This window comes from Lineus longissimus, chromosome 8 (assembly GCF_910592395.1).
Source record: "Lineus longissimus chromosome 8, tnLinLong1.2, whole genome shotgun sequence".
In the NCBI taxonomy this organism is placed as follows: domain Eukaryota; kingdom Metazoa; phylum Nemertea; class Pilidiophora; order Heteronemertea; family Lineidae; genus Lineus; species Lineus longissimus.
The window spans coordinates 12,418,596-12,436,649 of NC_088315.1; the positions used below are offsets into that span (position 1 = coordinate 12,418,596).

The following is an 18,054-nucleotide window of genomic DNA, read 5'->3' on the forward strand; positions in this document are numbered from 1 at the left end:
ACATGGCCCTTTCCGCGCGCGCGTTGTCTGTAAAGCTTAGCAATGTCAATAAATTGAGGGTCAAGATGTAGTACTATATGATTTAAGAGTCCCGTATCGGGGACTTCTTGTAACTTAATCTGATATTCACATTGATCACATTAGACATTTCAACATTATCATCGTGACATAGTTAGTTTATCAAGTCATGTGTATGCCGTTCTGCCTTTTATCGATTGTTACTTGTAAGGCACGGAAAGCATTGATGGCCAGGGAAAATTTAGGTCAGAATCAAACCACAATCTGCTTTCTGCTTTTCTGCGAACATAGTTTGTGAATGCCAGTTTGACAGAACATATTAAGAAGTACATCTGTGTAGATTTTGTGCATGGATTTTTAAAGCAACTCTTTTTATCAGTTAGCAGGGCAGGAAACTTGAAAAAGGTAAGTGTTATTATTCTTGTGGGCCTTATGCACTACATGCCTAACCAAGTCTTTTTGCTCCAGAATATTCCATTACATCAGTGTTATCTGAAAGGGTGGCGTCGGACAAGAGCCAGGTGGGTCACATTAAGTCAGATTTAGTTTCACGAGATCGACAATAAAGAGCCAGGAGGGTCACATTAGGTCAGATTTAGTTTCACGAGATCGACAATATATGTATCTCCCCTATCATGCCGTGTAATGAAAGGAGTTATATCTGTAGTATTCAAGCAGCTGTCCACTCCTAGTCTGGATTGTGTAAAAGAGTGAACGTTTCGATGTATTGTGTAATGGACAGTCTCTGTTGTGGTCGAGGTTGAGATCAAGCTTTTAAGGTTTTGTGAACCTTTAAGCCAGGGGGTGATTGTTGGCTACGTCACGTTTTTTTCGTCCCCAGGTACGCTACCAGGGACCTACAATGCTTTATATGTACATACGCGATGTATTACAAGACAAGTCATTTATGAAGACATGGGGATTTCTTTCACCTATCAAAAGGTTTTTGTATCATTTATTCATCTGTGAAAATTTCATGGATATATACCAGAAGAAATTGTGCTAAATCCATCTTGAAAGAAATTCCGTATGTACAAATGTGCAGATGAATTTCGCGCCAGGACGAAATGTCGTATTATGTCGAAAGCTGGTGTAACGTAGCAGACTTACACCATCTGCCTTGAACCTAGGATTTGATGCAATTCTTGAGGTGACTGTATCCGATGGCTTCACGGACCACTTGTTTTCGCCAACTTCTCCAAATTTTGATACACCCTGTTTAAAGTAAATACACGATTTTCTATTTTACCGAAAGACATCGTAATGCATATTTTGTTTTCTCAAGTATCTTTATTTTTCCAAGTACATAGCCATAGGCTTATCGATCTGGGGCCAAGAATTATTACATGGAATAATACAACGTCTTGTTCTGTGCAATTTGCAGTGAGACAATAGTCCAGTAAATATATGGGTGTACCCGGAACAAATGCAACATACGGTTTCTTTGCTGGTAGTTGTTGTATGGACCCTACTAAACATTAATTTCCAAAACTAGCAAAAATCGGGCATGGCAAAAGTGGCTACACCCCATAAATGTATTACAAGTGGATGGGAAGATGGCACCAAAGAATCTATAACGTAACCAAGACGCACAATTGACGCAATGACGTACATGAGACGTCATAAAAGCTAAAAAAAACAATAATTATATCTGATGTGTTTGAATCATGATGAAAAATGGTGTACGCATTATGCTGCAGTCAATCAGAACCCTCCCCCCCCCCCCCCCGTCAGGGTTCAACGCCGATTCGATGTCAAATTCGCGTCGAATCCTGAGTTTGATTTTGTCTTCGCTACGTCTAATTCCTGTCGAAAAACAAAAAATCACACGACGAATTCGCGTTGAATGCCAGTGTAACGTGGCGGTGTTCATCTGGAGAAGTCCTGGCGAACAGTGAACATATTTACGGTGTAATCCTGTCGAATTGCATTCGAAAGCATGGCTGCAGATGGTAACTTCCCTGCCTGGATGTCACAGTGCGTGAAACCCGTTTCGTGTCTTTCAAACTTGCCACTTTTCTTCTTTTCCTGAAGGCGCAATTACAGGTTTCACTTCAGGCGGAACAGCTTGGGATCTCAAGCAGGCCCTAACCATGGCAGAGCAAAGCTGGGGGGGGGGGTAAGAGGGTCGAGGGTCAGCTGCCAGGAAAACCTGGTCATTTTTTATCATGAAATATATTTTGGCCGAGAAGGAGCCAAATTTTTAATGTGGCCCTATAATATATTTGCCTCAGGCCACTGACCCTCCCCCCCCCCCCCCCCCCACCTAGTGCCCTTGATACTTGATACTTGATACTGAGTCAGCCCCTGCCCTGGGCGCCAGCATAACAATGCAGTGCAATGAATTATATGCTGCTACATGTATTATTGTGCTGGACTGACTGGCAATGAGTCCAAATATTTCATTGGAATTCCATTGGAAATCAAGGAAATGACAGAAAGTATTTTTTCATGAAGTGTCAGGTTTATTGCGTTTTTTAAATTAGCTTTTATACAAATGAATTTCTGCCAAAAATACTCTTTCCGGTGAATAAGGGTCGAATTGTGACCATGTAGCCCTTGCAGCAGAAGTGAATTTCTGTCGAATTACATGAAATCCTTAGTTGAAAAACTGTTGAATCCTGACCCACCCAAATCTATCTTAGCGGCGAATTGGTGTCGAATGCCTGACCGGAGGGGGGGGGGGGCACAGGATTCTGATTGACTGCTGCCTTAAATGTTGAGGTAAGTTAGTCTTAAAATGAACCTAGTTAAATCCTAATATATTATTTAAGGAATGAGGTGATGTTTGTGTGCTGAAATCTCTCACGCGTCGACATGAACTCGCCTAGAAATATGAAGTGTGGATATTGCGCCAGTCACTAGTCCCCGGTCACCAGTCATTTTTTAAAACTTAAAAATTCGGCACAAAAGTGCCAAAACCTATGATTGAAGGTAAAATCAAATACTTTTTATAACTTAAAGTATGTTTAATAGTGATTTTGCCGTATTTGGCAGCATGACATGTGTGATTCAAGCATGTATTGATATTGCGAGGTAAAAACCGAAAAGAATTTCGGAGTTGCTGAGTTTGCAATGGTATATTTGCATTGTACATTTATATTTAATTGTACAAACGCAATTTAAATAAATTATGATGGTATATCAAACTGTCTATTTCTTCAATTGTGTATTTGGGCTGAATAGAATGGTGACAAATGACTGGCAATATATCCGCACTCAGAAATATGCCTGGTTCCTCCAGTTTCTGGTCATACTTTCAACACATTGATAAATTAGAATTAAATTAAACGCGTTTTATAAAACAATTTTCGAATTTTCTGTCGCTTTAATCAAAGACCCGTGGTGATTCCTAAATGGTCAGGGATGTCCCGTGAGATCCGCCCACGTGCATTTGGGAAGATCTGCCCATTTGCATTGTTTTGTACACTGACATTGGAATTTCTAATCAATTGAGCAATTTTTTGCCCGAAAACTTTATGAATGATTTAAAAATGGAAAATACGATTTCTTTTTCTAGATGCTTATACCTGTGCAGCAACCTCCAAACCGATGTGTTCCCATTCCAATTTGGGCTGTCATGTTCACCAACATGGACCCTACTACAGTTCAGTTGACAGTTGTGTTGTTGGCAGCGGCACAACTGACCGACATTGACTATGCCTGTAGTGTATCATTGTGTAGCATCTAGCGTTGCCCGTAATGTTTTGGCCAGACATGCCACAGATTTTTCTGGCCTAACTTTTGGCGATGTCAAATTCTACTTGAATAACATCAATAGTTTCGGCAACTTATGGGGGTTCGGTTTTCACGACCTGTCACAACAAAAAACTAATGCCGCACAATGGGCAATCCCTGCGATTACAAAATATTTGTCATTACCAATAAGGGGCAGTACTCCTGTCCAATGTAACTTCCAGGAGGGCCGGGGAATTTATAATGTTTACCGTTCCAAAAAACTACCTAGATCAAGGCAAATGGAAAATGTGTCCATTGACCTTTCAAACAGGCAATCTGCAACCCACCTCAACAACACCCCTTCCCGACATTCACACGGGGTAAAATTTGCTAGTACTTTCTTATTTCTAATCATGGCACTTGATGGCAACATTGTGACCCAAAACTGGTTGACGAAATATTTGTTCAGAGTCAATGTTTCTCGAGTTTATCAAGTGTAGTTGATAATGCAGATTGTCCAAGAACAATTTTAAAAGGCTATCAGAAAGCAATAACCATGGCGTAGGTTTAACGTCACGAAGCATAGATTACGACACACCCTGAAAATACTATGAAAAACTACTTTTCCTGATGCTCATGGTCTTTGGGTTTTCTCTCCTGTCAGGCAGCATTCTTATTACCAGCGAACAGTTCAAATTCATGATGGAAGCTGGAAAACCTCCACCCGATGCCTCGTTTTCATATTAGCAAACTGACATTAGAACTATGACAGATATTTACATCTCTTCAATTTCGACATTTGTTGGAACTCAGGGGAACTCAAACTAGCATATTTGCAAATTGGACTTTAGGTTTTTGTGTAACGTGTAGATCTGATGGTTTGTTTCAAGACTGGCGCCTATATCATAATGATTTTTAGTGAGGTTCCATTATGGTACTTTAATGGAAGGAATTTAAGTCTACGGTAATGCCATGTCATTAAATACTTTCACATAGCGTTTTTATCGTGTTATTCCATTAATTTTAGCAGCCTTTCGAATCTAAGGTGTACCATTATGAGAATGCATAAAAATCTGTTCAAACGCGGGTTGGGATTTTGTACTTGTACCGTAATTAGCGGATCTGGACGCAAGGACCCAACGCGCCACGTAGCGGCAAAATAGCGAAGCTGGCGAAACATTTAAACGGGTCACCGAGATCTCATTATGGACTTACAGCGCGATCCAGACTCAGATGGCCGCTTTTTACGTCTTTTAGCCGTACAACTGCTGTTATAATAATATGTGAAAGGTTTCTCAGGCGTCCACGATAGTTTCCACGTGCTGATGCTGACCCTCGCATCGAAAATCTGTTATTTGGGTCGGCGAAAGGAACCCCAACCTTCCATTTAAGGCTGCCCTTTTATCAGTAAAAGAACCGGCGCCTATATCATAAAGATTTTTAATGAGGTTCCATTATGGTACTTTAATGGAAGGATTTAAGTCCACGTAATGCCACGTCATTGAATACTTTCATAAAGCGTTTTTATCGTGTCATTCCATTAACTTTTGTAGCCCTTCGAATCTAAGGTGTACCATTTTGAGAATGCATAAAAATCTGATTTTGTGCTTGTACCGTAATTAGCGGATCTGGATGTAGGAAAATGAATGAACTATTGTTGGTAAAATGCTACAGCTTGATAGAATGATTCCTCGATATAAAATCGAGTGGTTAAGACTACCCTGGCGCTATGGCTGTAAGCAGCGTATTGATTATAAACATGTAACTGTCTACCACGATATTTTGACGTAAAATTATTACCCTCTAGTTTCAACTGAAGCAACCGATAGATGAAAAATTTCAGTGCGACAGAAATTTGAAATTTGATACTGAGTGGTGAACTCTGTATCAAAATGACCTTCTGCTTTGAGTCCTGTCTGAGATTAAGGATAGCAAGGCACAGACAGCTATGGATCCTTTTTAGAATAGACATGCAAGCACCGAGTTATTATCAACCAAATACAAACAAACTTAGAACAAGATGTAATTTGTGGGCATAGACTGCAAAGAATTGAAAATAGCAAAGGAAAAGAAATCATCCTGATGTTGTGGGAAACGCTAAGCTGGTTCTAGTTTAATTATACGAACTTCTTAATTATATTCCTTCTAGAGTGATAATAAGCCCCCCTCTTAGGAGGGGCTCTTAAGATACACGTGTGTGTGGGAGTATATAGTGAATGATTAGAAATAAAGAGAGTAACAATTGTATATCCTACAAACAATTTTTTTTGGTATTTTTCTGAATTAACTCCGTTGAGTTTACCGATTTCTCCGCGATCTTCCGGTGGTGGTTGCTATCCCATTGGTTGAAATTAAGTTAAATTAAATTTAAATCTTCATGGGAATTCGCTACATCATATGCCTAAGAAATTGGCCAATTATATTAATATTTTTATTAGAGAAATATCCGTCCTAAATAATGACAGAAAAGGGTGGTTTATTTCAATTTTGTGTCGACATGGTCGAGGTCACGTGACATAAAAACAAAACAATCGCACACACCCGTCCAAAAAAGGCACTTTAAGAAAAATAAATACGTTTTTCCAGCTTAAAACCACACTGACGACTAAGTTATATTGGTCTACTGCCCAAATCTGAAGTATCAAAATGAATCACAAACTAGAACTAGCTCTATTTAGCTATAGTTGCGTGAAAATTTCGGGTGAGCGACGTACATTCTGTACCCTAGCGGCCAATAAATAAACTACTTTCAGCCGTCTGCTCCAGTCTCGTTAGGGAGTTTTTCCCAAATGTACGCGATGATGACGTGCCCCATTAACAGGACGTGACATCTATTTTAAAATGCGTTTCCAAAGTGAATGCATGAGGACAATCCATTTAAGTGTCGTATATCACTGGAAACGCCCGATTCCCGTGAATAAGGACAATCACAATGTATTACATTACCAAAACAAAAATGTGTCGGAAGGAACTATATGGATGGTCCCATCGCACCCCCCCCTCCAGCAGTATGACACAGAAGGGCTAGTTGACTGTCCACCGGGGGGGTTTGGGGGGAGCTTCCCCCCAACGCACTGGTAAAAACCTATGTCGACGGAGGGGGGTTTGGGGGGTGTCCCCCCATTGTAACAGCTGTAGTTGTTAGAGCTTGCACTTAACATATGCTCGTAGGGGGGTTCGGGGGAGCTCCCCCGACCTAAAGGGGGGGCTCACTAAGTCCTTGACTTTACATATTAGTGAAACGGTAGTTGATAAAGCTTGGAATCAGCGAAACCTTGGAACCAGTGATAAACCTTGGAATAGTCAGTACTACACCGTGGAATCACTGTGCAAGTACCGCGTGAAATCGGGTGCGTTCCTTCCACGATTTATACCCTTCCAACTGCCAATCTCGTCCCAACTGACTTTATTGATAGCAATTTGCCAGTAGTTCCAGAAACCACCTTTTTATGGAGGATGACGTCATCATGGAATGCATTTGAAATGCATTGTCGTCGTTAAAAGATAAACTTATATTCATGACGGGCCGCAGTTGCAAATATCTAATGATTTCTTTTCAATGAAAGCAAAAGAAAGGTTTTGTGATTGTTTTGTATTCCATATACTAAAATAAAACGTTTTTCTTAGAAGAATCATTTTGTATATATCATTTTCTATATATAATGCTCTGATTAAGCTTGGTAGATAGTGTTTTGAATATTGCGCCTATTTTCCCAGCGTCATTTGCCTATCGTCAACTTTTGACATGTTCCCTCGCTAACTTACTTGCGCGCGCGCGCTGAGACAACCCCGCGTCCGTGAGTTGCAATGACGTAACATTCGCTTCAGGTCTCATTAGGGAGTTGTTTTTTTATTCATGCCCCCCCCCCCCCCCTCACAGTAGTTTCTAAAATCATTGATTTCTCGGTCCTCACAGTATGTCAGCAAGATGGCTTCCGTATACAGTTCAGAGAGTGAGAGCAGTGAATTTGAGGATGTTTTGGTCGATACAGAAGGATATTTAAACGTTGAGCCGTACATGTTCGAGCCATTAATATCACTAGATCATAATGAGAGTGATCATTCGGACGAAAGTGATTAGAATTTGTGGTTAATCAATTTGCATGGCAGACCTGCCGATATAGCAAAGAAGACATTGATAGACGGTTGCAGATGCATAACATGTATGATTTTTGAACAGACTAATGTTGCACAATATTGTTTCGCCTCGTCTGTGTTGTATCGCCAGTTATGTCATGACGCTGAACTACTATTGAAAAGTGACGGTATTATGCACAATCATCTTGACGTGACGATATAATGCCGTGCAACGTTAGATGGCCTATATGTCAGATGACAATAATCTGTCATTGACAGTGGCTGTCACTGACACTGACCTGTGTCGCTGTCACCTTGCTATGGCTTGAACACAAGAAGACACTATGCGGTATCACAGGCCCCAATAGGGCCTACACATTATGTATAACAACCGACCTCAGCAGCCTCGGGCATTAAATGCAATTGACATGGTTGGAACAGCTGTTTTTAACAAGTGGCATTTAATATTCAGTTGGATGCAGATATCCGGCTTCATGTGATAATCCGTATCGATAAAGTGATCACTGCAAAGTTTGGCCGAAGGCCCAGGCTTCCAACACTCCAAACGTTTGCACTTCCGAATCCACAGCTTCCTCCTCTCTCGTTCAACTGGCTTTGGAAATTCATGAAAATGGGTCCCATCCGTCATTCGATTGTTCTTTGTGCTATCCTTGACACAATTCGGAGCCACACAATACACCATAGTGAATGAAACACATTACTTCCAGGTGTGCATAATTAATTAAGGCCCTCCTGCTTTTATGATTGCATGACATGTACAGATAAACCTGATCTACATCACAACTTTTGCTGAACCCGCCGCCTGGTTCTAACAAGCCAGTTGCTAGCCTGATTAGGTAATCAAGTTGTCAAACACATAATTGGCTATATCTTCAAAATGGATGGAGCTAATTGCATTTGGTTTTCGGTATTGTATAAAGTGTTAGGTACACTTTTGAAATCGTCTTACAGCAGAAAATGGCAAAAAACCTTGATATATGGCCTTTAAAGGTGTACATCAAAATCGAGGTTTGATTGTCCGATGTCTTGAATGCTTCGCCAGAAGTTTCAATGAGTGCGCGCCTCGTGCGTGCGTACATTTATGCATTGAGAATGCACTCTGTGTACAGGAGCAACGTCTCCCAGCGATTTTACAGTACCAATATCATTCTGTCATGTACAAAGTTTGTGAGAATATTTAGGACTGTTTTCAATGATCTGTGTGACAGTAAGTTGTAGGTTTTAGGTCTCTGTGTAAGACCATGTTGCAGGGAAGACAAATTTGAGGACATTTGTATACTACAAGTATGGTTATGATGTACTGTTTCTGATTGTGACACATGTTTGTACTATTTCAGAAAACCCCATGTTATGGTGTTAAAAAGTATAAGAAATCGACTCCCGACTTGTTGAGTTTTTCCACCCCTGTCTCCACCAGATAGGACAAACATGCACACGGGAATCACTAAAAAATATGTCCGCTTAGAACTGGTGACATCACGAAAAGATATCTACATCCCTCGAAATCGCTCACAGCGAAGGAATTTGTTCACATTTTTCATCTCCAAACCCGGCTAAAACCTTCGGTAATAAACCTTCATCCACGTTTCTTGTCATGTTTAAGATGATGTACGGATAAGTGCCAGCCGCGTGATGTAGTCAATCTTATTTGTATCACCCTGTATGATCACACCGCTCTGTAGCTCACTTAGGCCCCGTGTGGTGGCGTAGTAAGCGGAGCGCTGATTGGTCCATATCATGGGTGTGTGGTGGGCGTGTCGTGACGTGCATGCCCATATTTGGGAGATCAGTAATGTACACTGGAGGCGAGGTATGACTGGGTTGTTCTAAAATATAGATTGTTGAATCGGATATGCGACTGATTTCTAAACTACCGTCAAATTCCGATCTGATCATGTAAAAATAACCTCCAAATATTGGATCGTAACCACCTTAGATTCCAATGGCATTATTTCATGTTTTTATGCATTTTTAGGACTGATTCCAAGGTTTATCACTGGTTCCAAGGTTTCACTGATTTCAAGCTTTATCAACTACAATAATGAAACTGATAAATAGATCAATGATATTTTTTGGCCAATTCAATTACTGGTAATTGTAATTCAAGAAAGTACATTTCAGAATGATTTAGGGTAACGATTTAATCAATTATTTGGAACCAACTGAAATTTATTCAGTTATGTCATCAGGTGTATTTTATATCGTCCCTTTTTATTTTTTTTTATTTATTGAGTTTATTCAGAGGGCGCCGCGTGTATATTTATACACATTATGGCTGCCCTCGCACACTATTACATATATATAATAACAAACGATGGACGGTGCAGATGAACAAGAAATACAAAAGTTGCTGATTCAATTATACCAATAATACAAAGTAAGTAGCGCCGGCGTAAGTAGCTGTGGGTATACAGTCAAGAATAATTACCAAGACCAAGAAACGATCTGCCATTTCCCCAGTACTCAGGTCTCTACATTGGCTTCTATGGCAAGCGGAGTGTCCAGTAATTAAAAAAACCTAGATTTATTCAAAAAAACCTGGTTTTTTACCTAATAAACTAAGTCTATTTGGAAAAAATATAGTTTTTTTTAAAACAACCTTGTTTATTAGCTAATAAACCGAGTTTCTTTAATAAAACCAAGTTTTTTACCTAATAAACCTTGTTTCTATCCACAAACGTCAGGTTTAACAAATAAACTTGGTTTTATTCCCTAAAATATAAGTTTTTCATCCAGTGGTAATAAACTTAGTTTTATAGCAAAGAATCTTGGTTTATTAACAATAACTGGACAAATGGCCAATAAACCTACCTTTTTACGTAAAAAACTTGGTTTTATACAAAACAACTTAGTTTTTTGCAATAAAACCTGGTTTTGTTGTAAAAATGTAGGTCGTTTTGAATAACTGGACAAACGGCGTGCAAAAACCTACTTTCTATCGAGAAACTTGTATTTTCTACCTCGCCCCATGTACACAAATCTGCGATGTTATCGGGACGAGGATGGGCAACCTCGGCACCACGTGGTACTAATGCTGCACTGCACTGCACTCTGTAAGCTAGTTAGTGAGGCCCTAACCTCATCCCAGATAACTCAATGTAGGTAGGATCGAGGTTTAAAAATGTAAGTTTTCTAATAAACCAGTTTTTTTTTTAAAACTAGGTTTATTAGTAATAAACTTAGTTTTTTTAAATAAACTAGGTTGTTTTGGTAATAAACCTTGTTTTATTGAATAAATGAACATTTCTGTACAGAAACTTACATTTTATACGATTATGTGGTAAAAACCAAGTTTTTTAGGTGATAAACCAGGTTTTTTAGCATAAAATGTTAGTTTCTGTTAAAAAACCTACTTTATTAGGAAAGAAAGTAAAAAAAACTTGGTTTTATTAAAGAAACTCGGTTTATTAGCTAATAGACAAGGTTGTTTTAAAAAAACCTATATTTTTTCCAAATAAACTTAGTTTATTAGGTAAAAAACCAGTTTTTTTAAAATAAATCTAGGTTTATTTAATAACTGGACACTCCGCTTGCCATAGGCTTCCTGTGCAACAGCGCATCAACTACAAGGTTCTCCTTCTTTCTTACAAGTGTCTTCACCAACTTGCTCCCCAATACCTTTCAGAACTTCTCACCGTTCATACCGTTTCTCGAACTCTGCGCTCTTCATCGGCCGTTCTTCTGTCTATCCCAAAGGCCAATGTCATGTCAGTCGGTGGTAGAGCATTTTCAATTGGAGCCCCTCAGCTGTGGAACAAACTTCCTTCAACTGTTAGGAACTGCAGCTCTCTGTTATCTTTCAAGGGACAACTTAAACATTTGCTTTTTAAAGAGGCCTATCAAGCGCTTTGAGCGGCCAGTTAATGGTTGGATACTGCGCTAAATAAGACTCGTATTATTATTATTATTATATTATAATACATATATTCGTAAGGTTAGAAGGTGAAACGCTTTGTTTGAATAAAAAAATTGTGTACAAGAGTAAATATAGATGTGCTCAAATTGGGGATATCTTGAATGCCATAGATTAACAAATTTACAGTTTCTCTTTTTGACAACCTCGGGAGACGGATTGTTGAACCCTCTAATGTGATAGCTAGATTTGTTAGTAATAAATTCCTGGATTCCGCATAGCGAGGACAGTCTAGGAAATAGTGAGTGTAGGTTTCGTTGGCCAATTGGCAAGCACAACGTTTACTTTGGAGTATATTTCGTCTCCCGAGGTCGTCATTGAGTGTTGTAAAATTAATACGAAATCTACACAATAGCTGAGAACACCTTCGCAGTCCTACCCCAAAATCACGCCGAGTTTGAGGGAAGTAAAGCTTTTATAGTTGCATTTAAAAGAGTCAATCGATGTACTGGTCCTGAGAGGACGTGGGAGAGAATTCCATAATGCTATACTAGATATTGTAAAGCTCGATTCAACCAGTTTCAATCTACATCGAGGGACTGGGATGTGATCTGCGTTGCGAAGGTTCATTTGAAAGTGTTGGCCTGGACTTGTGCCCAGAAGTAAATTTTGTAGGTAGAGTGGACTAGTTCCATGGATAATTTTGTAACTTAAGCTTGCCTGAAAATAAGCTCGACTGGCTTTTAAGGTGGACCAGCCGAGCTCCTCCAAGAGTTTTGAATAACTTGAACCCTGAATAGCACCAGTTATAATCAGAGCTGCTTTGTATTGAAGTTGCTCAAGCTTGTTAGTATTGGCCACAGATAAGGCGCAATACACCTGACATCCATAATCTAAGATTGACCTCATCATTGTAAAATACAATACAACCAATGTTTGGCGTGGAACGGATCTAGATAAAATTCTTAGAATGTTTAATCTTTGGTAGGATCTGCTTAGGATGTTGTCAATATGAGGACTCCTAGGAGCCGCTGTGGTGTAGTGGCTTGGACTCTCGACCAGCGGTCAAGAGGTCCCGGGTTCGATCCCCACTGTCGGCGTGAGACTGTAGGCTGGTCTCTCTGTCTTACTTGCCTCTCTGCACCCAGGTGTATAAATGGGTACCGGTCAGAAATGCTCAGATTGTAGCGCTGGTGGAGCAGCTCATCTGAGGTCTACTGAAAGGTTTCAGGACAAACTGGGGTTAAAGTGTAAAGTCGGATGACAATCTATATCGTAGTTGATATCAGACTATAAACCCTAAACTTTAAACTTTAACTTTAACAGTTAAGGTTTCGGGTAAAAGTCATACCTAGATGGGTATGTAAATCAACAGCTTGGATAAAATTACCACAAAACATGAAAGGAGGTATTACCGATGCATTTACCTTGAGAGAAAAAAGCATGAAGACTGTTTTAGTTAGATTAAATGTGATAAGCCATTTGATTGACCATCTCTCTATACGGACAAGATCTTCTGATATTCTATCTATTGTGGTTATGATGTCATCGTTACTTTCCATTAGCGATGCATCATCCGCAAAAAGGTTGCTGGTGCAGATCTGATCTTCAGTAATGTCATTGATACATAGCAAAAAAGTATGGGTCCTAGAACCGAACCTTGGGGAACCCCAGCATGAATGAAGGAATAACTTGATTTTGCACCATTTAATATGACACACTGTGTTCGACCATTTAAATAAGACCTGAACCAATCTAAAAGACTACCCTTTATGCCATTGTTTTCCAATTTCACAAGAAGACCTCGGTTCCATACTAGCCTTGCTAATATCCATGAAAATTGCTTATGTTTCCTGCCCCTTATCGTAAGCCTGTAGAATGTCATTTGTGATTTGGATGAGCTGGTTACATGTGGAGTCGTTTGGCATAAAGCCTGGTTGCCTAGAAGAGATGAGGCCATTACTAGTTATGTAGTGCATTAGCTTATTTGCAACCAGTCGCTCAAACACCTTTGAAATACAACAGAGCAGGGAGATGGGTCTATAGTTTTTTGGGTTGTTTTTACATCCCTTCTTGAAAACTGGAATAACGTTTGACACCTTTCAGTGCACCGGGTAAACACCATGCAAAATAGCATAGTTAAATACATCACACCATTCCTTTGAAAAGTTTCGGAATACACGCTTTAAAAACAGATTGCCAATGAGATCTGGGCCAGTTGCTTTGGAGACATTCAACCCCTTTAAGACCGTCTCAATATCAGCTGGGGTGAATGACATAGTATCTAAAGTAGCATCTGTAAGTAAGGTTACTGGTGGCGTTTTTACCATGTCGGCGTCCAAACGGCTCTGTTCAACAAAGAAGCTATTTAACAGCGAGCATTTTCCGTGGTCGTCAAAGATCTTCTTACCATTATCGTCTTTAAGAAAGACAATACCATCATTTGATTTCTTATTAGTCAGGTCTCCTATTACTGACACCCACTTTTGGGATGCTACTGTAGCATCTGACAGATTATCGACTAATGATTGGTAATAACTGCTTTTGGCCTGAGAAATTGCTTTCTCACAATCTATTGTGGCTTGCTTGTGGGTAGCCCAGGCTGCTGCAGTCTTAAGCGTTTTGGCACGACGAAATAATCTGTGTTTAACATTGATAACATGTCTGATTGAGTTTTTAAACCATGATTTGTCCCTTTTCTTAACAGTGATCGTGGTCAGTTGGGTATTTTCCTTGATTATACGTAGAAGATTGTCCACCCACTTATCTACATTTTCCTGTGCAGTTGGACCAGAGAGACAAGTTCTCCAATCAAATGCCGCTAGGGCTAGTTGTAAGGTATCAATATTTGTTCTTTCCAAATTATAAAATTGCTTAACGTATCTTTTTCTTTGACAGGTTAATTGAAGACTAGCACTAATCATATTGTGATCGCACCGCAAAATAGGTGGGCTTGCCCAGACATCACTCACAATACCAGGCGTGTCAGTGATAATTAGATCAATAAGGCTTGCAGAATCAACAGTCACTCTGGTTGGCTCCTTAATAAATTGGACCATACCACTTCTAATAACATAATCGTACAATCGAATCCCTAACGGATTATTTCTTTGAAGGGGATACCACGATGAAGATTTGGCATTAAAGGCGCCAGTTAATATTATACAAATAGGATTATTGATATTAACAGCATCAACAGTTGTCACGAGATAGTCAATGAAATCATCAGCCAGTGCAGCTGGCATATCCGGTGGTGCATAAAATGTGCCTAACATAAAACACCCTTTAGGTGTAAAAATACACATCCAGAGAACCTCAAACAAGTGTGTTTCAAATTCAGTACAATGCTTGAAGGCCATGTCTTGTCTGACATATAAGGCTATACCTCCTCCTTCTCTATCTCTGTCCTTACGGATAACATTGAAATTAGGAATGTCAATAATAGAGTTATCAATAGAATCATCCAACCAGGTTTCAGTGACGGCTACTAACGCACTATTGGACCTGTTTCATGAAGCTTAATGGAATTCCTTTAGGCCTAAAGGCACGTTAACGACGTTCCTCAAAGGACCTAGCCGTTTCATAAAGCTTCCATTAACTATCTAGGTTAATGGTGGCTTTAACGAGTGTTTCAGGTAGTGCCATTAACCTTCCTTTAGTTAACAGAGTTCCTTTTAATCTGAAGGACGTTCGGGGCTCCTTCAAGCTTCCTTTACGAGTTCTTTCTGCCTTCGGTCGTCGAGCAGAGTGGACGTGCCATCATGCTGCGCTTAATACGAGAGCGTGAGAGACGCGCTATTCGGCGAGAGAGGATATTCCGTGATCGATTTGACCCAAATGATTCGATGCGGGAGGATTTATTTATGAAACGATACAGATTTCCAAAAAACATTTGAATCGATTTTTGTAGAGAGCTTTCGGCGGAGCTTCAGCATCCGAAAGAGAGGAACCACGCCCTTACTGTGTCAATGCAAGTATGCACTGCGTTGCGTTTTTTGCCAGTGGCAATAACCAGTCGAGTGTTGGGGACAATCATCACATTAGTGTGTCAAGCGCTTCACGATGCATAAATGCAGTTTCCTCTGCTTTGGCGGCTCGTATCGATCAACACGTGTACTTCCCGAACAATCTACAGCATGTGAAGGCGAAGTTTTTCGAAAAAACGGAGTTTCCCCGCGTGATTGGGTCGATTGATGGGACCCACGTCCGCATCAGCAAACCAAGCATCAACGAAAATATATACGTGAATCGAAAGGGGTTTCACAGCATCAATGCGATGCTTGTGTGTGACTGGGACATGATAATAAATAACTGTGTAGCCCGTTTTCCTGGTGGAACACACGATTCCTACGTCCTTCACAGTTCAGCACTAGGCCGAGAATTCGAGAGAAATCCACCAAATGGTTGGCAATTGGGAGATTCTGGGTATCCTTCCAAGAGATGGATTATGACACCTCTTGGTAATGCTCAAACACGACAGGAAAAACATTATCAACGGAGGCAATGTAAAGCTAGGAGCATCATTGAGCGTTGCAATGGATTGTTGAAGCAACGCTTCAGATGCCTCAGGAAGGAGCTACATTACACTCCTGCAAAAGCATCTATGGTAATTCAGTCTTGCTGTGCTCTTCACAATGTTTCCGTCAGATACAAGTTGCCAGTCTTACATGATCCGGATAGTACAGAGGATGATACCTCTGATAGTGATGCTGGGGATGACGAGTTTCCTCCAAGGTACAATGACATGAACGGAAACCAAATAAGAGAGGAATTGGTTGCAACATTATAGACTGATTCATGGGGATAAGGGACCATCTCAAAGTAAAAGTAAAGCCAAAAATATTCGTTTATTTATCAATGACCCCCCCCCCCCTTTGAAAGTACAAAAGTGGGAGTCCTATGGCTTTAACATAGAAAAGGTGACTTGTGTGGTGAAGCCACAAATTTATCAAAACAACTGAATTTGGCCCTTTGGAGCAGTGACCCCCTCCCCCAAACTAAAAATAATAGATTTTGGCTTCACATTTATTTTGAGATGGTCCTTGAGTGATTAGAAGGAAAACTCTTGATTATGACAATAAAATTTAATGAACTCTGTTAACTCAATATTCAATTCATTTGAATACATGAACCACCTGTCTCCTGATTCACAATGTACTGAGAGCTTGTAGAGGGCATGACGTACTGACTTTGCGGTACCAGATACGAACTATTTGACAACTCTAATGCAAGACGCTGCTGCTCGCATTCGAACCTTTGCTTCTCGATCGAAAGTCTTTCTTTTTCAATTTCAAGTCTTTGTTTTTCGATGCTCAGTCGCTCCTCCTCAATGCGTAAGATTGGGTCATCGGGTTCAACTGTGGTCGCAGGCTTCTTTGAAGTCTGATTAGGAGAGTTTCGCTTTGCCTTTGGACTTCGGTGGTGCTGATACTGTAGCCGCCGTTTCTTCATCCTCAGTTCCCTTGTCTTCTGGCACACAAAACCTCTTGTTTTGGGAGGGTCCAAACTGGATTTTGTCTTCCAGACTGTCTTCAATTCCTAAAAGAAGTTAAAGAAATGTCCATACAGTATTGTTGTGTAATAAAATATTCTATGATAATAGCATTTTAGTGATCATTTTTTATTCATTTAATGTTTACTTATTGTGACGCAACGTCATGGCGTCATCTCACCATGCCTCTGCCGCATCTATGCTGGGCCGCACACGAGGGACCTTTTCACAATTTGGAATCTTCGTTGAGACCAAAAGGCCCCTCATTTGTGGCCAGGATAAACTACTTTTCCTCAGGCATGGTCGCCATTATAGGAGAAACAAGCACACCTTGCCCACCCAAGGCCTCTTCTTGGTCCCAATGAAGCATCCATAACAACACGAAATCTATTTCATATGTTCCTTCTCAACAATGTCAGGGTAGAGAAGGTTTCATCTTCTTTGCCATGGCGGAAGTGCTACAATATCTTCATACAAACGCCTGCTTCTGGCCGGGGGGGGGGGGGCGTTCAATATGTTTTCCGAAACTTACCAGAATAACTCTCAGGTGGAAGTATCAGTGCAACCTTCTTGTCCTTCTCCGAGAAGTTCGCTGTTAGTTCCTCCAACTCAACTTCACGTGTCCCACCCCCTGTTTTGTTTATTGCCTCCTTTGCTTTCGATAGCGCCTTCGTCAACATCTTCTTCACCCGTACAAGTTCGTTGCTCCATTTCTGCTTTATCTCGATATCACGGTTATTGCCTTCGGAGTTTATGCGGGTCAGTAGATCCTGAAAAGATGTAATGTGATTGCTGGATAACCATCCCTGCTGGGATTTAACTACATAGGCCTATGTGAAACACAACCATTCAAAGGGGGGGGGGGGGGTACAACCATGGGATGCTCGCGTACACGAACCTGACTGCGCCGGGGAAA

The 18,054-nt window shown here is 40.4% G+C and overlaps 1 protein-coding gene across 3 annotated transcripts in view; it reads left to right on the forward strand.

The window, feature by feature from the left end:
* Window positions 1-229: 229 nt before the first annotated feature.
* The window catches only part of LOC135492178 (scoloptoxin SSD14-like), a 309,652-nt gene continuing 291,827 nt past the window's right edge, over window positions 230-18,054 (forward strand). For 2 of the 3 annotated variants that reach the window (XM_064778427.1, XM_064778429.1), the window contains exon 1: window positions 230-423. The gene's annotated coding sequence lies outside the window, so the exon portion shown is untranslated. The remainder of the gene's footprint in view (window positions 424-18,054) is intronic. The other variant, XM_064778428.1, reaches the window with a different exon arrangement.